Source organism: Globicephala melas, chromosome 5 (genome assembly GCF_963455315.2).
Source record: "Globicephala melas chromosome 5, mGloMel1.2, whole genome shotgun sequence".
Classification (NCBI taxonomy): Eukaryota; Metazoa; Chordata; class Mammalia; order Artiodactyla; family Delphinidae; genus Globicephala; species Globicephala melas.
In genome coordinates this window covers 35,498,076-35,525,534 of record NC_083318.1, presented here as the reverse complement: position 1 = coordinate 35,525,534, position 27,459 = coordinate 35,498,076, and positions in this window count along the sequence as shown.

Sequence of the window (27,459 nt, the reverse complement as noted above, 5' to 3'; positions counted from 1 at the left end):
CCCCAAACCAGCCTTACAACAAATCCTAAAGGAACTTCTCTAGGCAGGAAACAGAAGAGAAGGAAAAGACCTACAATAACAAACCCCAAATAATTAAGAAAATGGTTATAGGAACATAAATATCGATAATTACCTTAAATGTAAATGGATTAAATGCTCCAACCAAAAGACATAGACTGACAGAATGGATACAAAAACAATACCCATATATATGCTGTCTACAAGAGACCCACTTCACACCTAGGGACACATACAGACTGAAAGTGAGGGGATGGAAAAAGATATTCCATGCAAATGGAAATCAAAAGAAAACAGGAGTAGCAATTCTCATATCAGACAAAATAGACTTTAAAATAAAGACTATTACAAGGGACCAAGAAGGACACTACATAATGATCAAGGGATCAATCCAAGAAGAAGATATAACAATTGTAAATATTTATGCACCCAACACGGAGGAGCTCAATACATAAGGCAAATGCTAACAGCCATAAAAGGGGAAATTGACGGTAACACAATCATAGTAGGGGACCCCTTTCACCAAAGGACAGAGCATGCAAAATGAAAATAAATAAGGAAACACAAGCTTTAAATGACACATTAAACAAGATGGACTTAATTGATATTTATAGGACATTCCATCCAAAAACAACAGAATACACTTTCTTCTCAAGTGCTCATGGAACATTCTCCAGGATAGATCATATCTTGGGTCACAAATCAAGCCTTGGTAAATTTAAGAAAATTGAAGTTGTATCAAGTATCTTTTCAGACCACAACACTATGAGACTAGATATCAATTACAGGAAAAAAATCTGTAAAAATACAAACACATGGAGGCTAAACAATACACTACTTATTAACCAAGAGATTACTGAAGAAATCTAAGAGAAAATTAAAAAATACCTAGAAACAAATCACAATGAAAACATGATGACCCAAAACCTATGGGATGCAGCAAAGCAGTTCTAGGAGAGAAGTTTATAGCAATACAATTCTACCTCAAGAAACAAGAAACCTCTCAAATAAACAACCTAACCTTACACGTCAAGCAATTAGAGAAAGAAGAACAAAAAAAACCCCAATGTTAGCAGAAGGAAAGAAGCCATAAAGATCAGATCAGAAATAAATGAAAAAGAAATGAAGGAAAGGATAGCAAAGATCAATAAAACAAAAAGCTGGTTCTTTGAGAAGATAAACAAAATTGATAAACCATTAGCCAGACTCATCAAGAAAAAAGGGAGAAGACTCAAATCAATAGAGTTAGAAATGAAAAAGGAGAAGTAACAGCTGACACTGCAGAAATACAAAGGATCATGAGAGATTACTACAAGAAACTCTGTGCCAATAAAATGGACAACCTGGAAGAAATGGACAAATTCTTAGAAAAGCACAACCTTCCGAGACTGAACCACGAAGAAATAGAAAATATAAACAGACCAATCACAAGCACTGAAACTGAGACTGCGATTAAAAATCTTCCAACAAACAAAAGCCCAGGACCAGATGGCTTCACAGGTGAATTCTATCAAACATTTAGAGAAGAGCGAACACCCATCCTTCTCAAACTCTTCCAAAATATAGCAGAGGGAGGAACACTCCCAAACTCATTCTGTGAGGCCACCATCACCCTGATACCAAAACGAGACAAAGATGTCACAATGAAAGAAAACTACAGGCCAATGTCACTGATAAACATATATGCAAAAATCCTCAAGAAAATAGTAGCAAACAGAATCCAACAGCACACTAAGAGGATCATACACCATGATCAATTGGGGTTTATCCCAGGAATGCAAGGATTCTTCAATATACACAAATCAGTCAATGTGATAAGCCATATTAACAAATAGAAGGAGAAAAACCATATGATCATCTCAATAGATGCAGAGAAAGCTTTCGACGAAATTCAACAATTTATGATAAAAGCCCTCCAGAAGGTAGGCATAGAGGGAACTTACCTCAACATAATAAAGACCATATGTGGCAAACCCACAGCCAACAACATTCTCAATGGTGAAAAACTGAAACCATTTCCACTAAGATCAGGAAAAAGACAAGGTTGTCCATGCTCACCACTCTTATTCAACATAGTTTTGGAAGTTTTAGCCACAGCAATCAGGGAAGAAAAAGAAATAAAAGGAATCCAAATTGGAAAAGAAGAAGTAAAGCTGTCACTGTTTGCAGATGACATGATACTACATAGAGAATCCTAAAGATGCTACTGGAAAACTACTAGAGCTAATCAACGATTTTGGTAAACTAGCAGGATACAAAGTTAATGCACAGAAATCCCTTGCATTCCTATACACTGATGATGAAAAATCTGAAAGAGAAATTAAGGAAACACTCCCATTTACCATTGCAACAAAAAGAATAAAATACCTAGGAATAAACCTACCTAAGGAGACAAAAGACCTGTATGCAGAAAACTATAAGACACTGATGAAGGAAACATATACCATGTTCTTGGATTGGAAGAATCAACATTGTGAAAATGACTATACTACACAAAGGAATCTACAGATTCAGTGCAATCCCTATCAAACTACCAATGACATTTTTCATAGGCCTAGAACAAAAAATTTCACAATTTGTATGGAAACACAAAAGACTCCGAGTAGCCAAAGCAATTTTGAGAAAGAAAAATGGAGCTAGAGGAATCAGCCTCCTGGACTTCAGACTACACTACAAAGCTACAGTATTCAAGAGAGTATGGTACTGGCACAAAAACAGAAGTATAGATCAATGGAACAAGAAAGAAAGCCCAGAGATAAACCCATGCACATATGGTCACCTTATCTTTGATAAAGGAGGCTATGATATACAATGGAGAAAAGACAGCCTCTTCAATAAGTGTTGCTGGGAAAACTGGACAGCTACATGTAAAAGAATGAAATTAGAACACTCCCTAACACCATACTCAAAATGGATTAAAGACCTAAATGTAAGTCCAGACACTATCAAACTCTTAGAGGAAAACATATGCAGAACACTCTATGACATAAATCACAGCAAGTTCCTTTTTGACCCACCTCCTAGAGTAATGGAAATAAAAACAAAAATAAACAAATGGGAACTAGTGAAACTTCAAAGCTTTTGCACAGCAAAGGAAACCATAAACAAGATGAAAAGACAGCCCTCAGAATGGGAGAAAATATTTGCAAAGGAAGCAACTGACAAAGAACTAACCTCCAAAATTTACAAGCCTCTCATGCAACTCTATACCAAAAAAAAAAACAACCCAATCCAAAAATGGGCAGAAGACCTAAATAGACATTTCTCCAAAGAAGATATACAGATTGCCAACAAACACATGAAAGAATGCTCAACATCATTAATCATTAGAGAAGTGCAAATCAAAACTATAGGAAGTATCACCTCATACCATTCAGAATGGCCATTATCAAAAAATCTACAAACAGTAAATGCTAGAGAGGGTGTGGAGAAAAGAGAACCCTCTTTCACTGTTGGTGGGAATGTAAATTGATACAGCCACTGTGGAGAACCGTATGGAGGTTCCTTAAGAAACTAAAAATAGAACTACCATACGACCCAGCAATCCCACTACTGGGCATATTCCCTGAGAAAACCATAATTCAAAAAGAGTCAGGTACAACAATTTTCATTGTAGCTCTATTTACAATAGCCAGGACATGGAAGTGTCCATCGAAAGTTGAATGGATGAAGAAGATGTGGCACATACATACAATGGAATATTACTCAGCCATAAAAAGAAATGAAATTGAGTTATTTGTAGTGAGGTGGATGGACCTAGAGTCTGTCTTACAGAGTGAAGTAAGTCAGAATGAGAAAAACAAATATCGTATGCTAACACGTATATATGGAATGTAAAAAAAAAAGAAAATCGTTCTGAAGAACCTAGGGGCAGGACAGGAATAAAGAAGCAGACGTAGAGAATGGACTTGAAGACACGGGGAGGGGGAAGGGTAAGCCGGGACGAAGTGAGAGAGTGGCATGAATTTTTATATACTACCAAATGTAATATAGATAACTAGTGGGAAGAAGCCACATAGCCCAGGGAGATCAGTTCGGTGCTTTGTGACCCCTAGAGGGGTTGGATAGGGAGGGTGGGAGGGAGATGCAAGAGGGAGGAGATATGGGGAGATATGTATATGTATAGCTGATTTACTTTGTTATAAAGCAGAAACTAACACACCATTGTAAAGCAATTATACTCCAATAAGTATGTTAAAAGGGAAAAAGAAAAATAAATTAGAGGTGCTTTGAAAATCTTATGACATATAATTTCTTGTATAGAAGCCAATTAATTTTTATTGTTTAAAGAACAGAATTAAATGATAGCCAATCAAATACAGAATTTAAATATCATTATATGTTAAAAAACACAACCATACACATATACACAAACAGATAGCATTCATGTGTATATGTTTATTATGTAGTGTTTAAATGATCTCTAGGGAGCCAAAGCCTGTTCTACATGTGTCAACAAGTTGAGAACCCTAACTTGATTGGTAGTCTATTTGTAAATTTGAAAAATGGGTTTAGAAGGATGTGATGGTGGGAAGAAAAATGAATTGCCTGACCTTAGTGTGTAAGAACATCTTGCTATATTATTTAATTAGATTAGAGATGTTGAAGGCTTTGAGACAGAATTTAGTTAGGGGAAGCAAGTCTTGTTTTCCTGAATAGGAAATTTTAGAGACAGCATGTGTTATGACTGTGTTAATAAAAGTGTCATATTAAGTACTGTAGGCTTTCTTGCATCACTGAGATTCAAGGAAAAATTCTGTAACTAGTGAGTCAGAAAGCTTGGCTTTTACTAAAAAAAGATTAAATAAGAGGGAGAAGACGGCCAGCTAATTAGTTGGCTGGACTTACATGGACATTATGTTGAAAGGCCATGATAGGAAACCTGAACTGCATGGTCAGACCTTAAAACTGTTTTGATCTAAAACTAATTTCCTAGAGTGAATAGTAAGAAATTGCTTTCTTGTAACAATTTCAAAAGGAATGAAGTAAAGAAGTGGGTTCATCAAATGAAGGGCAAATGGTCTGATTTTAAAAAAAAAGCCACACACACACAAGGCATTAGTCCCTCCATAGAGGTTAGGAGAGGTTAAGGGAAGAGAATAAGAAAGAAGAACATTAGTGATCTTCATTTTTACTTTTCAATATTTATTTTTAAATTACCCCAGAAAAATTGTTATCTTTATTCAGCTTTAAATGGATTAAATTGATATTTAGTGGTATATGAGCTATTTTAAAAACATTATAGAATAATCACCAATGAAGACATAGTTTGGAGACTTCTGTTTGTTCATGAGGCATTTTCTTCCTAATAAAAAATGTTGGTGCTTCTTTGGTCCATTCAAGAAGCTCTGATATAATTGCACCATCCAACCTAAGATTTAAAAAATGCCTTTTAACTGTGTATCTATTGAACAACATAAGGGAACTCAAAAGAGTTAGAATGTCAAGACTTATTTGCAGTGATAACTATCATTACTATTTATTTAAAATTTTGTTGTTGTTGTTGGACCATTTTTAAAGTCTTTATTGAATTTGTTACAATATTGCTTCTGTTTTAAGTTTTGTTTTTTTGGCAGCCAGGCACTTGGGATCTTAGCTCCCCAACCAGGGATTGAACCCACACCCCCTGCTTTGGAAGGCAAGTCTTAACCACTGGACCGCCAGGGAAGTCCCCTATCATTACTATTTAGAGCCTTTGTTGAGAAGATGAAGCTGCCATCCTTTTCTTGAGAGAAAATTGACTTAGTTTAAGTGTCCTCTGAATATTCTGTAGAGCCTCCTGTTTCTGTCCTATTTCCTAACTCTGTTCCCTGCAGTGGTGACAGTTGTATTGAAATTCAGTGCCCAGGATTTCAATTGCTGTATCCAGATTCTTGAACAGTCTCTTAATTGCCTGCTCTGCTTGAGTACTTTGCCGAGATACAGGAGGGCAGCATCAGTCTGAGAGAGGATGTTTTTTCATGGATTTGGCTTTAGCTTGTCCAGGCTCATGAGCTCTTAGACTTGTTTCTTTTGTGACTGCTTTCCCCAGGAGGCCTCCACGCAACATAGTCATGAAAGTATCAAGAAGTACCAGAGTAAAGATAAGATTTCCTCATAAGAATGACTTTTTTTCTGAAAATAGATACTAGTCTGTGTGAGATATTATTTAAGAATCTTATTAAAAGTAAAAGGTTGTATAAACCCACTTCCTTTTAATAGGTGGTACCTTTCTACTAAATCTGAAATTAAAATTTACAGCTCAGAATATTCTAAATTTGGAAGATAAATATGAAAGATACTAGGTATAGAAGATACTTTTATTATTCTTCCCTCGGACAAAATTTCTCACCTTTAAAAGACATTTTAAATTACATAGTTTAAAATATTAATGAAGTAACGTATGAAGACATATTAAATCATCTTTCTAATATGTGAGTTTGAATGGTGAGAAGGAAACAAGATGATGTCCATATGCTAAGGAGCTCTAGCTGCTAAGTATTTACTGTTAGCGAAACTGGGGTGGGCTTCCATGGTGGCGCAGTGGTTGGGAGTCCGCCTGCCGATGCAGGGGACACGGGTTCGTGCCCCGGTCTGGGAAGATCCCACATGCTGCGGAGCGGCTGGGCCCGTGAACCATGGCCACTGGGCCTGCGGGTCCGGAGCCTGTGCTCCACAGCGGGAGAGGCCACAGCGGTGAGCGGCCCGCGTACCACAAAAAAAAAAAAAAAACAACAACCTGGGGTATATGGTAATTGTTACTGTGGGTGTTAGAGACTTAGTCAAAAGACCTACTATAAGAACCCTGATTCTGGTCTCAGGCTGCAGGGAAGCAGAGGGCTTGGAGAACTTGACTTTCATCTGGCCTGCATTCCATGCTGAGGTAGATGGCTCCTTCTTCAGATAGATTTGAAAATCTCTTAGCCTGAAGAAAACAGTTTCTACCTCCATTCAGGCCAGACACTCTAGTCAGCATCTAACAAAAAGATCCTCATTTTGTGAGCATCTGACAAAAGCCTCTATTAGTATAATTCATCTGGCTCTGACTGATCCTTCTAAATTTGCTTTAAACACATTTCATTGAATCTAAGACACCAGTGGTTCTAAGATTATGCATTATTTAATGTATATAATAGAAAAAAAGATGGCAATGCTAAGACCCAAGGATCCTAAGACCCTAAAATGCATCTCTATTTCAGAGATGTGCATCTTAGAATAGAGAAACAACACAGTATTGCTGCCCTCCTCCTCTGCACCTGAATCCAAATCTTTCCGAGTTGGGGAGGCCTAAACCTCAGTGAAGCCTCCGTGAGTTATAAACTTGTTATGAATGTAGCCATTCTGGAAAGGTAGAATTTCTAGAATGTTTAACAGAAAACAAGGTTTCAGGCAGCGTAGTGGGTTCTGAGTAGCATATGCATATGTGGATTTAAGGGAGAAATATTTCATTGCTTGAATTTTTCAAACTGAATGTATTGTCTTGTGCTTTACACTAGACATTTTAGAGATCTTAATCTCTCTCCCCATGTTAGCCTGTAGGAATTAGGTAACACAGGAGGTTGTAATGTAATGGGAACCTCAGCTTCCCATGTGGGGGCAGATCGTGGCAATGTTTTGCCCCTTGGATACTTTGTTTGATAATAAAAATTGTCCTTTTTGGTAAGATATAATTGATCTTACCAATTCTTTCCTTAGCCCCTCTCTAAGAGTTCTTCATGGGAGAGAGTACCTAGTTTCCTAGGTTTCTGACTTGGCATCTACACGGGGTTGCAGTCTTCCTTGATGACGTCTTTTGTTTCTGAACAGTTGATATAAAGCTGCTTCCTCCCTCCTGACCAATATCATTCATTCATTTAACAATTATGTTTGGGGTGCCTTCTATGTTCTAGGCGCTGTTATATTATGGAACATAACACATAGGACATTACTACTGTGAGTAACAGGAATTGAGTGTATTTGAGCAAGGACATGAAGAAACTGTCAGAGTGAGCCATGTGGGTATCTGATGGAAGAGTGTCCCTAGGAGGGAATAGCAAAGGCATAGGCCTTGCAGCAGGGACATGCTTGGCCTGCTTGAGGAACAAACCAGTGAGGAATAGCTGGTGTGGCTGGAGTAGAGTGAACAGGAGGAGAGTGGTAGGAGATAATAGCAGAGAGCTTGAGAAGAGGGTAGGCCAGTATAAAAGACTTTGGTATTTACTTTTAGTGAGATGGAAAGGCACTGAAGGAATTTGTACAAAGGAGTAACATACTCTCACCTTATTTTAAAGGGATCTCTTAATCCTATGTGGAGAAAAATACCTGTAGCATGGAAGCATAGAAGCAATGAGACCAGTCAGAAGGCTAGTGCAATAATCAAAGAGAGAGGACCTTCGTGGCTTGTGCTAGGGTTCTGGTGGTAGAGGTGGTAAGAGGTGGCCCGGTCCAGGACATGTTTTTGTAGGGAAAGCTGCGAGGTTTAGATTGACTAAGGGATGGGGAATGGAGAAGGATGACTCAAAGAGTTTTGGCCTGAGCAGCCTGAATAATGAAGTTGCCATTGACTGAGAGGGGGAAGCAGTGTAGGGAGAGCAGTTTGAGGGGGTAATTAGGAGTTCAGTTTTGGACATGTTAAATTTGAGATGCTTATTAGATATTCAAGTGAAGCTTTCTGCTGTGTAATGCTGTATGAAAGTCTTGCAGAATGGCTAACATAGAAAGTGAGGTTTATTGCTTTAATTAAGCTTCCATATGTCATATTCCACATGTTTAGGAGTGAAGGAGGATTAACTTGACGTTAGATACTTCCCACTGTGTAAACAGGTGATGTGTAAACATCACCCTGGTGATGGCTTTATGAACTGGAATAGGTCATGAATACGGATTATACAAATCTTTTATTTCATTTTGTTGTCCATGGTATCAGTTTCCATGAAACACACCCACATAATAATTATACATTACTTCCAGTTAGTAGTAGTTGCTTGTATGTCTAATCTTGTTAGCACTCTTTTCTAGTATTGCCACTCTTTTCTTTATCGATTATTCTAAATTATGACGAGTTGTTATTTAATCCTTTTTAGGTATTTGGTGTCTTTAAATCTTGTTCTACATTTAAATATGTGAAGGCATGTTAACGATTTGTTCATCATTTTAATGTTACTTGAATTGCTCTATTAAAAAAATAGAATGTTTGGATCATATGCTGTGATCTGACCCTCCATTATCCAGGCCCAAAGAAAGTCTTGGACCATTCAGCTGTTTCCCCACAACATACTTAGTGACACAATCCAACTTGTATATATAGTACCAAGGGGACAATAGGTGACTAGTAAAGGCCTTTTAGGAAAAGCAAATATTCTTCAGCAGACATAAAAATAATGAAACATTACCTTTATAATCAGGTAAAAATTTGGGCAAAAATGTTAGACCTCATTCACATTTATGACTGTTCAATACAAGGATGAGCAAGGAGAAATTTTATTAGTGACATAGAAAATTTTAAAGCCCTAATTTTGTATTCGGTAGAAGTTCCAGCTAGGGCTCAAGCTGTGTCCACCAATGAGCCTGAATATGTCTGGAAAACAGAGAGTAGGTCCACCGTGCACCTGGGGAACGAAGGCTGACATGCCTGACTCAGTAACAGGCTTTGTGGTATGAGGAAAAGTGTGATTCTAGGAATGAAAGGGTAGTTTTATCCAGATATATTATTTTTCTCAGACCTCTTTCAGTTTATACTTGGGTTCGATGACAAAGGCCACTTTCAATTTATACTTGCAGGGGCAGCTGCAAGTAAAAGTCAAGAGTGCATCAGAAAAATCTTGTAAATCAATCGTGTGCAAGTTCATCTAATCCTTGCAGCAATCCTGTGAAGTAGGTACTATTACTACCCCCCATTTTACAGAGTTTTTAAAAGTTCCAAAGGTATAAAACATCTCCTACAATGCTATTTCAATATCAGGGTAGATCCTTGAGGTTATGGCAGCCATTATCAAGATCACATTTTTTTTACTTAGGATCTTAAATTTCATAGAACAACTATTGCCAGATATTGGGAACTGGTAGGTCTATTTGTATTTATTTATTTATTTTGGGGTCTATCCTTACTTTCCACAAAGAACTTAATTAAACCTTGCTTTTGATATTGATAAACTGAGAAACTCAAGGTTATTAGGAGTCAAGGAAGAGATGACAAGAATGGTATGACAGATACAATATTTCTTCAGAATACCTCTGCAATATAGTTTGCAGAGAGAGAAAGTGAAATCAAACATTTCAGGCTTTGGAACTTCCATCCCATCAGGGGAAAATGGCTAATGTGAAGGAGTAATTGTGGAAGAGAATAGGTCCTAGCACGCTCTGGTGGCTTCTGCTGAGTCCTGAAGTGGAATTTTTGGAGTAGGTTAGAACTCCTGAACCCAGCATAGGGGTTTGGGTGTGGGAAAGAATACTCTATGGAGCTAAATATGTTAAATACAGGTCAAAGGTTTTTTTAATTGCAGTTTGCTCTGTATACCTTTGCCGAACATAAGAGATAATAGAAGCTACTGTGTTCATCTCTACTTCATGTCTGCTGCTCTTTTATTCATTTGTTCTGTATTGGACCTGTAGATTTACTCAGTTCTGTTACTCTCTTGCCCTTTTGCTTGCAGCTGCAATAGCAGCATCTGCATCTCTTGTACTAAAGCCTCACCGACTACACTTGTGGAGGCTCTGGCTCCTTACACACCCAGGCCCAGATGAAGCACTGAACCAAGGGCCTGAGATCTGGCTTCTCCAGCATCTGACTGGAGGCACCGGGCAAGGATCAACACTCTGGAATGAGTTTTGACCAATGAGATACAAGAGATGGAAAACTGGCAGATAAATTTCTTTCCCTTCCTCTATCTGAAGGACTTTTCCAAGGCACAGTGATTCTATGGAGGCTATCTGGACAAGTCCTTCATGATAAGAAACTGACCTTTATTTTCTTTAAAGCTATGGCCAACTCAGTAATTCATCCCTTGCATTTGTTTTGCTGTTTCACTTCCTTTTCTTCCACATATTCTGGATTGAATGACCCCATAAAATATTAGTAGATAAGCTTTAACTCATGGTTTGTTTTCTGGGAAACTCAGGTTAAGTTTCATTCATTCATTCAGCAAATATTTATTGAATGAACATTTTCTTAGGTGAATATTATCATTAGGTGTTTACTGTGTGCCAGGCAGTATTTAATGTGCTTAGGATGCACCCATGACAAAAGTAGACAAAAATCCTTGCTTTTGCAGAATTGCTTTCTACTGGAGAGAAGAAATCGATAGTAAACATAGTAAGCATGTAGATTTTAGCATATGATAGAAAGTGATAAGAAGGAACTAGCTTCACTTTCTAGTTTTTCTTCTCTCAATCTTTTCCTCTGCCCTACATTCCGTCTTCTACACCGCTGCCAATAATGTTTGCAAAATATAAACTTGAAGTCTCCTCTCTCACCATTTCCTTTCTTTTCCTTTACACTCCAGCAATGTTGAATTACCTGTAGTTCCCTCTCCCACTGAGGCAACCCTCATTACTGTTTTTCATGTCTATGCCTTTGTTTAATCTGTGGCTTGGACTGGAATGCCCTCCACGTTTTCTTTATCGACATAGCTGATCTGAGATTCAGCTTAAAATCATCTTTTCAGGAAATCTTACCTGACCTCTTCCCTCTGCTTTTCCCAAGCTATTTAGGGGTCATTCTGAGCTTCTGTTATTCCTTTCTAAATATCTCTGTCATTACACACCCATATTATTTTCTAAGTGTAATTATTTCTGTGTGTCTTCCATTACTCTGAGAGTTCATTGAGGACAGAGACTGTGCCATGCTTACTGCTGTGCTTCTGACACTTAGCATAGTGCTCAGTAATTTTGTTGTAAATAAATAACTAAACTAAAATACATAGAAATCAGGTTCAAGGATTGTGAGGCATAGACATCTCACAATTAAGGTCCCGCTGGAAGGGCTAGAGAAGCAGGATATTTGGAGACATGAAGTAAGTAACATCAAAGAGAAAAAGGAGTAGGTTTGGGGTTGGTTCCGTGAATAGTTGGCTTCAATTTCTAGGCTCTGAACAAGACCTTGTGTAGATTAATTGCCAAAAAGGGCCCCAACTCTCTACCCCCTTATCCTGTTACAATGCTTGCATCTCTTCCGTTCAGTGAGTGGTGTCTTTTTCCTCACCTCTTGAATCTAGGCTGTACTTTTGACTTGCTTTGGCTAAAAGAATTCAGTGGAAGTGACTGTTTTGAGCCCAAACCACAAGAGGCTTTGCCTCTTTTAGACTTTTTCTTCTGTCATGAGAGCAAGCCTGGGATGGCTTGTGGCAGTGGAGGTGGGGCCAGGTCATCCCAGCTCTGACCAGTCCCCAGCTGACCCACCAGCTGATTAAAGAAGCACGAGCAAGCCCAGTCAAGATCAGCTGGACCTGTTCAGACTAGCAGAAGTACCCACCTGACCCACTGACTCATGAAGCAATAATAAATGGCTGCTATTTAAAGCTACCAGACAGTATAATCAAGACAGTATGGTACGGGCACAAAAACAGAAATATAGATCAATGGAACAGGATAGAAAGCCCAGAGAGAAACCCACGCACCTTTGGTCACCTAATCTATGACAATGGAGGCAAGGATATACAATGGAGAAAAGAGAACCTCTTCAATAAGTGGTGCTGGGAAAACTGGACAGCTACATGTAAAAGAATGAAATTAGAACACTCCCCAACACCATACACAAAAATAAACTCAAAATGGATTAAAGACCTAAATGTAAGACCAGACACTGTAAAACTCTTAGGAGAAAACATAGGAAAAAAACTCTTTGACATAAATCACAGCAAGATCTTTTTTGACCCACCTCCTAGAGTAATGAAAATTAAAAAAAATAAACAAATGGGACCTAATTAACCTTAAAAGCTTTTGCACAGCAAAAGAATTTTTGCTTCTAGTCATGAAATGTACGTTTTATTCTTACTCTAATTTTCACCTTCTTTCTAACAGAGGCAATCTAAAGTCCTGTCAAAACTAAAAATCCACTTCCTTATTCTGTCTTCTTCACAAGGCTATGTCTTAAAGGGCTTTGGTTCTTCAACAGCCTTCTCTATGTTATGTCTTACTATTTGGTTTCTGGAAGTGATCAGATTTTCCAATTTTTCAAGGCTCCAAATTGTTGACTCTATTTCCTTGCAAGTCAGCAAATCCTCTCCTAGGCTTATCTATTTCTTGTAATAGTTAGCTGCCCTCATATAATTGTAGCCAACACACTGCTTCTTTATTCTAACTACTTTCCATTATGCATAAGGCTCATTGTTTTTAACCTCTGATATCAGTGGCCTCACCACTCAACATCTAACTGCTCAGCTAATGACGTATATTTAAGGATTTGTCAAGGCAATGGCTCATTTCAAAGTACCAATTACTGTATTAGTCAGAGTAAGCTAATTGTTGCCAAATAAATCACTGTGAAAATCTCACATTGTTTAACGTGCTTATTTTATTTTTATTAACGTGCTTATTTTTTACTCACATATCAGTCTAATTGGATGTTTGGTGGTAAGCTTCCTTGTGGTAATGGAAGAGCTCAGCTTCTTACTCTTCTTACTTCTGTGACACTGCCATCTTCAATATGTGGCATGTGTAGAATGGGAAAAGAATATGGAAGATTGCATGTGGCCAATGGATCATTTTTATCCACAATACCTCTATATTATAAAAGGTCTAAAATGATAAATATTGAGTGTTTCTCTCTGGGGGGTATCTTTATGAGTATTTTAAATTTTCTTTCTTTTTTGCTTCTTTAATTGTTCCAAGATTCTTGGAGGAAAGATTATGTCCCTTTTGTATCAAGGAAAAATTATAATTGGGGAACTTGCCTCAGAAATAAAGGAGTAAATTTTATCCTGTGAGCTAAGTGTCAAATACTAAACTGGTTAGAAAGGTACATTTGGAAAAAGCTTTTGCCTACTTGGATACTTTAGGTAAAAAGTTGTTCATGTAGTTCTTCACTACTGCAGACATTACCTCATTGATTTCAGACTTCAAAAAGGGACACTGGAAAGTATTAACAGTATTAATGCCTTTTGTTTTCGGCCTTGTGTGCCTTTGTAGATCACATACTTAACTACTTATTTGCCAGGTACATTCTTGAATCCTTTGTTTCTACATTTTTTAGAGGAACTTCCCCCTTCAGTAAGAGAATTACTTAATGCCCATTGTAAGCTTATTACAGTGAGGGTTAAAGTAGAAACTTAGGATGTGTGTCTTCTCCTGAAGTCCCCCACAAAATGAATGCTGTTATATGTGGGGTGTGAAGAAGGAAAGCACCAAGTGTGAAAATTATAATGAGCAAATTGGCATTTAAATGGAAAGTTACAGGTGTGGAAGAATTCTTCTGTTTTAGGATTTTAAAACATGTGTCCTTGATTCCCCTTTTTCACTTGGCCTTACATCTTTCGAAAATTTTATTTTTGCAGTCAACATGCAAAAATGTGTAACCACATTCAGTGACATCATGAGTTAGTTTACACTTTGGCAGGTATCAAGCAAATTCTGTTGTTCTTGGTATTGATCAGGGTGGACCTGCAGTTCCTCTCTAGGAATATATTGTCCTTTGTGACTTGTTTCTTATCACAGAGTGTAGCAGAAGCAGGAAATGATCTGAGGTATTTATTATGTTTTGTGTAGTAATGTGGGAGGATGCGAGAGACCTTGAAAGTATGATTGGAGTTGCCCCCAATTTCTTGTTTCATTTCTTCTGAGGGAGCTAGCAGTGCTTGTCCTGTTATATTGAAGGGACCAGAAGGACCCAGATCTAAACTCAGAAAAGAAAAGCCAGCTACAAGGAATGGGAGGAAGTCTCAAAGGAAAAAATCTCCAGGATGGTGGACATATTATACTTAATAAATATTTTTTGTTTCATATACTTATTAAAAGTGTTTAGTAGGGGATTTTGCATATATATGGATTTCAAGTAGAGATGGATGCATACTCTTTATAATGTCAATTATATCTGAATACAAATAAGGATGAGACTATTAAGATAAAGTAACAAATATGGGAAAAAATCATGAGTAGTTCCATAGTAAGGTATCTGGTTGTAAAATTAATTTAGCTATTTGCTGGTTGAATCAAGCCTCTTGTATTTGCAGTTACATGTAGTATAAATTTCTCTTCATGAGACTGGAAACATTTGACAGGTAACTCTGGTCCTGACAGCAGTTTTACAATGGGATGCCCATCTATTAAGAATATAATGCTGCAGAGTACGACTTGAACACTGACTGTTTCAGCTAGCTGCACAGATATCTATTTCATAGCTTTATAGCTTTTTTCTTGAGCAATAAAAAATGTTTTCAATGCATACATTATATGTTTCTCTTTGATTTGTATTACTGAAGCCTATGAATCAGTAGTTCTAAACTTGTTTTTAGATCAAGAACCTTTTGAGAATCTGATGAAAGTTATGCAGTTCCTCTCTAGGAATATATGTAAATTTTTATAGCAAATTTCTTACAGACTATTCCCAGGAGCCCCTTTCAGACTTTAAATTAGGAAACTCTACTCTCGATGCATGATTTTTCATGCTGATTTTGAAAGGTCTGGGGAAAACTACAGCCTTCAGTGTTGCCCCTCCTCACCCATGGCATTCCTTGTTCCTCTCTTAGTGCTGTCTACAGCAAACAATGTGGAGGTGGAAGGGAAGTATTTAATTTGAGGCTGCATTTCTCTCTGGAATGAGAATAGAAAATCATTTACTTATTTATCCATCTGTTAAACAAACATTTAGTGGGTAGCTATTATACAAAAAAACACTTTTGTTGGCACTGGGAGACATGTGATATATAAGATAAGCAAACCACAAGAAGAAGCCCAGAAGTATTATCCATACTATTAGTTTATTTAAAAACCAGAGATTCCTAGTGTTATAAAGGTGGAATTATATTAGGTACATTTACTTATACTGATGGTATGTTGTATGCAGAAATGCTTCATAAATTTTAAAATGTCCTTCAAATATTTTAATTGTTATCTTGATGCTGGGAAACTGAAGCCAATGAAGATCATAGTGAGTAAAGGAGCTGAGAGATTTTCATATACGAAATAGGATTTACGAACTCACAGGGACCCCAAAACAAACCTGAGCTAAGGCAGAAAAAGAAATTGATTATGGAATTGTTAACTACAAGACTTAAAAAATACTTTCTGAATGAGAGTATAAATTAATATTTAGCAGACATCTTGTTCAAATATAAAGCTTAAGAAAGCCAGTTATAGAAATATAGTTGAAAAATGCAGTTTAGCTGCAGAATATAGGTGGGTCTATACTCTTTTATTTCATAAAAATAATCATCCAGGGAAAAATAGGTCAAAACTTCCAGAAAATTTCACACATGGCAAAATGTGTTATGGTAGATTTTCTTAGTGTTAAAACCCTAATCTTGAGAGCCACCAGGAAACCAACAGAAAGAACACTCAAATTAATTATAGGAAATATGCATTACTATATGATGTTTCCTTGGGCTGCCATAACAAATTACCATAAACTTGTTGATTTAAAACAACAGAAATTTATTCTTTCACAGTTCTGGAAGCTAGAAACCCAAAATCAAGATGTTGGCAAAGCCGTGCTCCCTCCAAGGGCTCTGGGGGCGAATTCTTACTTGCCTCTTCCTAGCTTTTGGTGTCTCCTAGCAATTGTTGGTGGTCCTAGTCTTCTAGCTGCATCACTTCAGTCTTTGCTTCCATCTTCACATAGCCTTCTTCTTTGTGTCTCTCTGTGTCTTCTCCTTTTCTGTTTTTTTAATCAGAGACCCACAGTAATCTGGGATGATTTCATCTTAAGATTCTACTTTAATTGTATCTGCAAAGATCCTTATTCCAAATAAGGTCACATTCTGAGGTTCCATGTGGACATAATTTTTGGGGAGCACTATTCAACTCATTATGCTATACCACTGATAAACAAACAAAAACATTTTTATACTGATTGTCTGACTTCTGGAAAGAGAGGACAAATATTTTATTATTTTGAAACTCAGAAGTTATTCCTACAAATTGGCCCACCTGAGGAGTATGTGAAGGTGAAATGACACACGTTTCTATCCTGCAAAAGTTTCACAGTCTTGTCATATAAATTCATGCATATAATTCATGCACAAAGGCAAGGGCTATCTGGATAGATTTTGGCACTGATAAAATGTGTGCTTATGATTACTGCAATGGAACTTTCCAGTTGAACTCTACTGTGCTGTAAATAAAGAGCTTATCTAAATCCATTTATGTTATTAAGAATATCATGTGGCAATAGTGATTGAATCTTCAAAGCAATATTTAAGACTTGCTTTACTATAAAATATGAATCCTTTTTTGTTTAGGTGGGCTAAATAGTATGATCAAGATATTATTATATTGCAGTGACAGAAACCCAAATAAACTAGTTTTAACATGAGATTTTATTGAATCGTGCATGTAACCAAGAATTCCAAGAGGGTAATATTGTCTTTAAGAACACTGTGGATTCAAAGAATGATATTTTTTCTTGGTCTGTCTCTCTGGCCCATCTCTTCTCCATTACTTGTTTCTGTTTCTATTGGTGTGTTGGCTTCCTACAATAGACCGGCTTTCTCCATGTGGTGAGGGAAATGATGGCATAGCCACAGAGAGCTTCAAAACTGTGTCATTCCAGTTTAGTGACCCATGACTGAGAAAAGAGATGGCGCCCATTTATACAGTTTCACAGAATAATTCTGATTGGCCTGGGTTATGTCACCTTCTAATTTTCAGGTCAGTTATGTGGTCAAGAGAGCCTAGTCTACTTTGTTAGACTAAGCTTACAACATCTATTACTATGGATGTGGGTCGTCTTAGTCAGTTTGGGCTTCTCTAACAAAGTACCATAGACTGGTGGCTTATAAACAACAGAAACATTTCTCACAGTTCTGGATCCTGCAAGTCAACGATCAGGGTGCCAGTATGGACAAGTTCTGGTGAGGGCCCTCTTCTGAGTTGCAGATTGCTAACTTCTCTATTTTCACATGGTAAAGAGCAGAGAGTGGAAGCAAGCTCTCTGTTGACTCTCATAAAACCATTAATCCCATTCATGGGGGCTCCACCCTCATGGTCATATCCAATCCTAACTAGCACCCAAGGGCCCCACCTTCTAATACAATCACATTGAGGGATAGGGCTTCAACATATGAATTTTGGTGGGATACAAACATTTGCTCCATAAGAAGAGTTTAGTGAAATGTCATGGCTGGAAATATATAGGCCTAGAATAGAGTAAAACTAAGTCAGCCATATAGAGATTCAACATATGAAAGTGTCAGCTTCTCACTAATAACATTAAACATTTTCTATGTTGAACTTTGTGAAGATTCTCAACTACTGATAATGAACTTTCCAAATGCATGTCTAAATAGCTCAGCTATTTTTTTTTTTTTTTTATTTTGAGAGACCCTGAGCTAAAATCACTAAGCTTCCTCTAGCTTAGACATGACTTTTGGAAGTCTTCCTTTGAAAACATTAAAAAATAACTGTTAAGAGTGGATTAACTATGACATTTGGAAATGTTAGAGGTAATTTTGGCTATGGCAATACTGGCCAAAGCATCTCACCTTTACAAAATATAATATTGAGGGCCTGGGTGCTCACAACATAGCTAGACATCTCTTTGTCTGTCCTGTTTCAGCAAATAGGTTTTAACACTGAAGTAGTCCACTCCTTACGAAGCAATTATCATTAGAAAATGTCACTGCATAAATTGTAGGATAGGAGAGGCAAAGAGAGCTGATTAGTGGCTGACTCAGAAGAGGAGAGCTCATCCTAGTAAAGCAGAGTGCCAGGAATCAAGAACTCATATCCTGTTTTTCGTTTCTGTTGAACTAACCTTGTTGGAGGGACAGATTTGAACAATGGAATGATTGGTAGGGTTTTCCGAAATTCTCTTCCTACTCAATAGGAAGAGAAACACTTATAAAATTTGTTTAAAAATAATTATAACTGGTATGTTTTGTTTTATGCAATTGATGCATTCTGGAACATAGATATGGATTGAATGAACTAGTTACTAATATTTATTGACTACTTCTAAAGACCAGGTTCTGTGCCAAGTCCTTTATAAATCTATTATTATAATCACTCATAGAATGATTATATGTAATGATTTTTATATATATATATATATATGTATATATATATAATTCTCATTGTACAAATGTGGAACTCTGAGGCAAGTTTTGTAAGTTTTCCAGATTGACCCTGATAAAGTGGAAATGAGATTCATACCCAGGTTTATTTGACTCTGTTATATATTAGGCAAGCTTGCTAAATTTTACATATCTGTATATTGGATTCTTTTGTAAAGAAAGGAATGTCATTATTCATGTGCAGGTTTGATACTCAAAATTAAATTGCATTTAAACCAATTGTTGATATAGATCATACTTGTAAATTTTGCCTCTAAATATAATCCAAGAGATGCAGTGATAGTTGGTTGTTGACTTCTTCCTCTTTTTTCAAGGTCAACAGTTCTTTGACCCAAGCCTGCACACTTAAATAAGATGGAAGATGAGTTTTGAATGCTGCTCTAGAGAGGTATTAAAATTCCACTGGAGGTAGGGTGAGCAGATCTAGCAAATAAAAATATAATTACATTTGAACTGTTGTTTATCTGAAATTCAAATTTAGTTATGTATCTTTTATCTGGAAACACTAATTTGAGTTCCTCCAACTTGAATATCTTTGCTTACGTTCTGCTTGAATTCCTCTTTTTTTTTTTAATGTACAATTGACCCTTTTATTTATTATTTATTTTTGGTTGCATTGGGTCTTCTTTGCTGTGTGTGGGCTTTCTCTAGTTGCACTGAGTGGAGGCTACTCTTCATTGCGGTGTGCGGGCTTCTCATCGCAGTGGCTTCTATTGTTGCGGAGCACGGGCTCTAGAGTGCAGGCTCAGTAGTTGTGGCACACAGGCTTAGTTGCTCCACGGCATGTGGGATCTTCCCAGACCAGGGATCGAACCCACATCCCCTGCATTGTCAGGCGGATTCTTAACCACTGCAACACCAGAGGAGTCCCTTGTATTCCTCTTTGAGATTTTAATCCTCACTAGTTTAAATTCATCATCAGTCAACATCTACCAACCTAATTTCTTACTTCAAGCTTTATTTTCTGGCTTGGACTCTGAATCAAAAATTCCCATGTAAGGCATGTAGTGTTTTATTGCACTTTGGCTATTATCCACTGAAATCTAAAGCAAAAGAAGGAAGACAAAACAGGAAAGAATAAGGCAAATTGAAAGGAATAAAGTCAAGAGCTTCTTACTAGAATAAGTAGCTTGTTGGAGAAAATGGGATTAGGTACTAGGACTAGCAGATGAAGAGCAGGTGGTTGAGAAGCCTGGCTGCTCTTGAAAAACTGAGAGGTAGATGATACAGAAGATGAGCTGGTCATGTACAATAGCCGAGTGATTCTCCTGGGCCAGAGGTTTGGATAGCCAGAGATAGATGTGAGAGGTCAGGACTTTCAGGAGCTGCTTTATCCAGGAATGGCCCTCTTAGTTTTAAAGGTACAACAACCCCTAGGAAGATGCAGGGTTCTGCTAGAATACTGTATCAACAATTTAGAGAAAAGCTCTTCACTCCCATCCACATTCCGATAAAAATGGCTCTTGCTAAAGAAGAGTCTGTTGACTTATATGGAGAAATAAATATTCATTGAAGATACTTAGACCATAATTTAGTTTGATATATGCCTGCCTGCAAGCCCATCCAAGGAAGAAAGAGGCTCCAGAGGAAACTTAGTGTAACGTGATCTCACGTGTAAGAGCTAGTGTGGCACAGACCTGTGAGCAGCAACATAGGGAGAATATAGTGCTTATTTTACCTTTATGTCTTTGTGTGAGTTACACACAGACACAGACATAAACACACTCAGTTTTCATCCAAAAACATCAATATTAAAAACAAATGTGAATTTTTTTAGATTCTTTTCATTCACTGCTAGCCAACTTCCACATTCATCCAGTTTCCACATTGGCACTGACTCTTGGTCCTTCTCTTATTTGCATCCTCATTCTGCTTCTTTGGACAGATGTATGCATTTGGTCTCTCTGACTCTAGACTTTCATTTCTTCTCAAGAGATTTCAAACCCTCAGTAGTCGTGAATTAAGTTGTGGTAGATAATTTGGGGATATTATACGTAACAGAAAAGAACATAAAATTAGAGTTTTTAAGTCAGATTGCAGAGAGTCACCTATAATATATCACTGCATAGGAATTCTGAGAATAACAATAAAGAGTTATTTTTAGAAAATCACCAGATCATCAATATCCTACCTTCTCACCAAACACATTGCTGGTTAAATAATCTTTGTTACTAGGTCTTAATTTTTTTACATGAGCATTCTGCAAATTGCTTTAAGAATAAGTAAACGTTGCACAATGCACTTTGAAAATCAACCTGTAGAAAGTTAAATAGAACTTAGCATAGCTTATTCACTATGACAGAATTTAAGACATTTCTAGGTATGAATCATAAGGAGATTTTTATAGGGGGATGATGTTGGGGTACAAATACTCATGGTCCTGTTACCTGCAGTTAGAGCAAGTAGAATAGCAAGTGTCAAGCCAAGATCCCCAATGCTATGGAAAATATTGTAAATCGTGACTCCTCCATATAAAACACTGAATTGCTTTTAGGGTAAAGTCCAAAATTCCTAACCTGAGTTTTAATGTCAGTCATAATATGGTCTCTGTTTATCTCTGTATCTATATCTTTCTTCACTTCCTGCTTCTACTTTGTATCTCAGTCACACTCATCTACTTCAGATCTACTTGCTGATTCTCAAATTTGAAGTATTCTTCCATCTTGGCCTTACTGTAATGTATTTTTCTGATGGAATACCATATCCCATCCCACTCAACACCTCCTTAACTTTCAGGAGTCAGCCCATTTTGTGCCCCCTCTGTTCTTATCCCTACATTAATTTATTCTATATTTCTATATTAATATCTTAAAATAATTATGCTATTATTATAAGAATGTCTTCTATATTAATCTTTGAGTGGTTTTTGAAAGTGAGTACGTCTTAGTCTTCATTGTGTATCTAGGGCTTATGAAGTTTCCCAGGCCACAGCAGAAACTCAAAAACATATTTGTTGAATTAATGGGGCAAGCAAAGATGGACAGACCCAGCTGCAGCTGTGTGGAGGGTATAGTTTGTAGAAAGACCATGATATTCCAAGGATACACTAAATAACAGTGCCAATGGGCAGCCTCTGAGTTTGCTCTACAATCTTAAAACAAGAATAAGTACTTTGTCATATTTTATACACACACAAACAATACACCCACACCCTCCCACATACATCCTTCTGTCTCCTGCAAGTGTTTGGGGAGGGGAGATTTTATGACTGTGTGAAATAGAAGGTGTCAATGAGAAATAGAGATTTCTAACTGCTCCTCTACAGATAGTTAAGTTCTATTTCTCCATTCTGCTAATAAAGCAGTTGGCTTTCCTGTTTCTACTTCCAGGCTTCTAAAATTTGAGTTACATATACTTTTGTATGTTCTATCCTGTCCGCTCCCATTCTCTTTGTCCTTGTGTATTTTAATTTTTTTTATTACTTCATGGGCATTTTAGTTGATCTTGGGGACAGATAGAAAAAACATGTGTATTAATTCCCTCATGCTTAAACAGATACTTTCTGCTTTAGTATCTTACCTAATTTTTAACTTGACAAACATCTTCCTAATATTTAGGTGGTTTTGAAATATGTGTTGACGTTAATAAACTCTGAATTTAGTTGCCAGGGATGAGGATATCATGTGTGGTGTAGGGAAGTCAGCTTACAAGAGCTGATTATTAATTAAATGGTTAATTTTCATGAATTTTGTAAACCAGTTATATGTACAGCCATTATTAAAGTTATATAACCTTATTGTTAAATAAAATATATTAAAGCAAAGTTAATAAAAACTCAAATTTCATCACTTCTTCATTACTTTACTGTATTTTCCTATTATCTATGTTCTTGAAGTTATTTATATCCATTTTATTTGTAAGGTAGAAATACCGCACAATGGTGTACTACTGTGTATATCTGCACAGTGACATCACATTGGTAGCTTGAAATGGGTTATGGTGGGAGTATCTATGCCACAGGAATCTGCAGATGCTAAAAATAAAGCTATTTTTTCCCCTCCAGAAACCTGACTGTTAAATATTTACCAGCAAGTCACTGTTACATATCTTTCAAAGTCAAGGAGTCAAAATACTCCTCACTTGCACCTATCACCTTTTATTTAGAACTTCCCCACTTCCTTTCCTTTTCTCCTTACTTCTTTTCTCCTCCCTTTTTTCTCAGTCCTACTTTCCTTCCTCCTTTCCTTCCTTCCTTTTTTCAGAAGCAGAACTCTTTATAATGAAGTTAACCATCCATTAGCTAAGGTATGGCTAGAAATGGCCAGGTTGCCTGGAACCGGAGCATCACGAGGCCTTTCTCTACTGCTGCTTCCACGTGCTTAGAATCAAGGAAGATCACCATGACCTTTGCACACTGGATATTCTGGTTTTGTTCTCAGAGGTCACCCAATATGTTTGTATTAGGTTTCATATCCTTCCTCTGCATTTCACCCCTCCTCACTGGCTTATAGTTTTGGGCCTGAACCTTCTCCCATCAGGACACAGAAAAATGAATAAGCATTTCATGCATTTTAAGACAAATCTTGCTTCAATCACAGGTCTGAATGGAAATAATGCTATATGTCTTTGAAAAGAGCCTTTCTCTGCCAAGATGCAAATGATTAATTTGTAATTTTCATTTTATAAAATAGACACCTGGATCATTGTTCTGGGTGATTTACCCCAAAACTTGATTTGTTATTGATATCATTAATAATAATTTCATTTTGTCTTGGTAAAAGAATTTTTCTTGGAAAAGGCAATGCTACAGGTGGATTGTAGATTAATCTTTAAATTTACATGAAGAGAAATTGAAACTAGTAAAATGAAACAAGGCAGATATTTTCAGGTTATATATGTATGTGTGTGTTCTTGTGAAATGAGTATTGAAAAAACCTTTTCTTGAAAAGATCTATTACTTTCTTTTTCTCAAGTATCAATTATGCATTAGAGTTGAGAGTAGTATAATTCTAAAGTATTTTCTTTCTCTTTAAGATGCAAAGCAATTCAGTAAAATATACAAACTCTTAATAATTCATAAGTTAAATAATAATGATATCCATGAGATTAACAGAAACATAAACCCTGAGAGTTGGAAGGAGCCGTAGTTATTAACTAGTTGTAGTAGACATTTTTGATTGTTTATCACTAGTTCTTTTCCCCACTCCCCACTTCCAAATAGGACACTGAATTCCTTGGGCAAGATTTGCTGTAAATAACCATCTGCAAGTTGTTGCGCTGTAAGCTGTCTAAACCAAACACCTTAACTCTTTCTTCCCTGCTGAGTGCTTGACTTGTTAACTAAGTTAATGGTTGGGAAAAGACAAGCTCACCTATCCTCTGGAAGTTGAGATATTCAGATGTGGTGCCCGGAATTCTTGAAACCATTTTCTACCATGAAGGGGCCAACCTGAATATACAGCTGACACAGAGAAGAAGGAAGTGACAAGTAGAGCCAGTGTTCTGATCAATTATTCCTGAGGACTGCCTCACATTTGGGATTTACAGTCATGGGAGTCAGTGCATTCCTAAGTTGTAATTTTTAATCCATTTTATTTCAGTTCTGTGATACCTACAAGTTGAAAAAAAATTCTAAATAATACTGGCTCCTAATGCTCTCTTTCCCTAAATGAAAAATGTTTGATTCAGAACAATTTAGTATCTATTGCTAAAGGTTTGGATCCATGATTTTAACATTCTTTTGTTGCGTTCCTACTATGTGCCCGATGTGGCTGGTTTCGTTTTTATAAAGATGCATAAGACATGCTCCTGCTCTTGAGGAACTTAGGTCCCATTGGGAGAATATACATGCATTGATTACGTCACAAGCTAAAAAGTACTTATGATAGAGGCACAGAGTGATGTGGATGCGTCAAGGAAGACAACAACTGTTCTGCTTGGGGAGGTGGGAGGAGTAGGAATGTCTCAGATGAGAAGAAGGGATAGGACCTTCCAGAAAGAGAGAACTTTCTTGACAAATTGAAAAGCTATAAAAATGCACAGTGTATGTGAAGATACCTTAATATATGGCCTGAGTGTACATTGGATGTATGGTGGAGGAAGGAATAGGGAATGAGTTGAACATATTACATGCTATATGCTAGAAAATACAGGAGATTTTAGCAAAGTTCAAGTTGTATTTTTGTCAAAAGTCTTCAATGTAGATGTTTATGTAGATCAAAATACATCTACTCCAAGGGAGCTAGCTGTTCTCCAGGTATATGAAGAATCAATGCCATATTCTCTCTTTTCAGCAACAAATTAAGAATAATTTTGAAGAAAAAGAATAAAAAGAAGATGTTTTCCATTTTAACCTGGCATTTGGTACTACTGCAAATAAGTTAACAGTATCAGTAAAGTAGGTTAGTGATATAATGAAGCAAGAACTGAATGAGGAACTGTGAGTTCACCCTTTCGGTCTGTTTTAATTTAACATTCAAAAGACATTTATCTTCTCTGGATATTGGTTCATTCATCTATAGAAAGAAGGAGGTTGTTCTCTATTTTTGAGATACCATTTCTACTTCTGAAAATGTATCATTTTATGTATTATAACCTCATGCTTTTTTTTAACCTCAAATGTGGTTCCTGTTGGCTCTTTGAATCATTTTTATACTTGTTTGATTATGAATTCTTACGTAAGTGTTTAGGTAGAAGATGTATAGAGTGAAAGAAGATGCTTAAAGCATTGCTAGACCGTCAATTTATTGTTTGTATTAATATTCGCCCTTATGTCTTGTATAAGAAAGATGCCACTAACTCCCCCCAATGCAGAACATATACTTTGACATATTTTACGGATTTATTTAAGCTGAGTGCTCATTGGGCCCTATCGAGTTTCTTTTACATGGCAGTCAGTGACCATGGGACAGAATGAAACCAACTTACTGCTTTGCTTAGAATTACTGTAGAAGGACTCCTCGGGTGGGGACAAACTTAATATCCATTCTTCTCTTCCTCTCTATTAACAGATCTCTAATTTTATTTGAAACTGCAGTGAATCCAGTTAAAACCCAACATTTCCCAGGTTGTTTGCAGATAGATGTGGCCACATGATTAAGTTTTAGCTAGTGAAATATAAGTAGAAATATTATATGAGATTTCTCAGAAGTCCTAACAGGAAGTTGCAAACTTTACTTTCCTCTCACCCTCCTGCCTGCTACCTGTAATGCAGTCAGAGCTTGAGTCACCATCTTGAGTGAAGAATAACCAGCTAAGAATATTAAAGGAGCAATAGAAGAAACTGCATCGCTGTATTACTTATCTGTAGATTTAATTTATATGAAATAGAAACAATTGGGAGGTTGGGATTAACATGTACTCAGGGCTATATTTAAAACAGGTAACCAACAAGGACCTACTGTATAGCACAGGGATATCTGCTCAGATCTGCTCAATATCTGCTCAGTATTCTGTAATAACCTAAATGGGAAAAGAATTTGAAAAAGAATAGATACTTGTATATATATAACTGAAACACTTTGCTGTACACCTGAAACTAACAACAGTGTTAATCAACTATACTCCAATATAAAATAAAAATTAAAAAAATACTTTATTGCTAAAAAAAATGAAATAGAAACAAACGTCTATATTGTTCAAGCCATTTTGGGTTTTCTGCCAAATGTACCTGAATCTAAATCTTAACCAATACTGTGCAAAATTCAGCACCAAACTCTATCATGTTTTCTTTTTATATTTCTTAACTCTGTTCTTTTTTCTCTCTTCTCTAATTTCATATTCCTCACCACCACCACTGCCAGCTCCATTCTTAGCCTGCCACCTTTGCTGATCACCTAGATTGTTGCAGCAGTTTCCTAAATAGTCTACACAATCCAATCTACACCTCTCCAATCTGTTTTCCACATTGTGGTCTAATCAGTATTTTCAGAAAATAAATTAGGTCAGATTATTAACTCCTTTTCTAGGCTGAAATTCTTCAGAGGTCCTATGGTCTAAATAGTTTGTCTTCCCACAAATTTCATATGTTGAAATTCTGATCCCCCAGGTGAAGGTATTAGGAGGTGGGGCCTTTAGGAGATGATTAGGTTATGAGGGCAGAGCCCTGTAGGTCTGTTTTAGTTCAGTATTCAAAAGACATTTATCTTCCTTGGATAAAAATGAGGGTAGAGCCCTCAAGATTGGGATTAGTGCCCTTGTAAAAGAGACCCAGGGAGCTAGCTCCTCCCTTCTGCCATGTGAGGTTACACTGAGAAGATGGCTGTCTAGGAAATAGGCTCTCACCACTGACTCTGGTGGTGCCATGATCCTGAACTTCCCA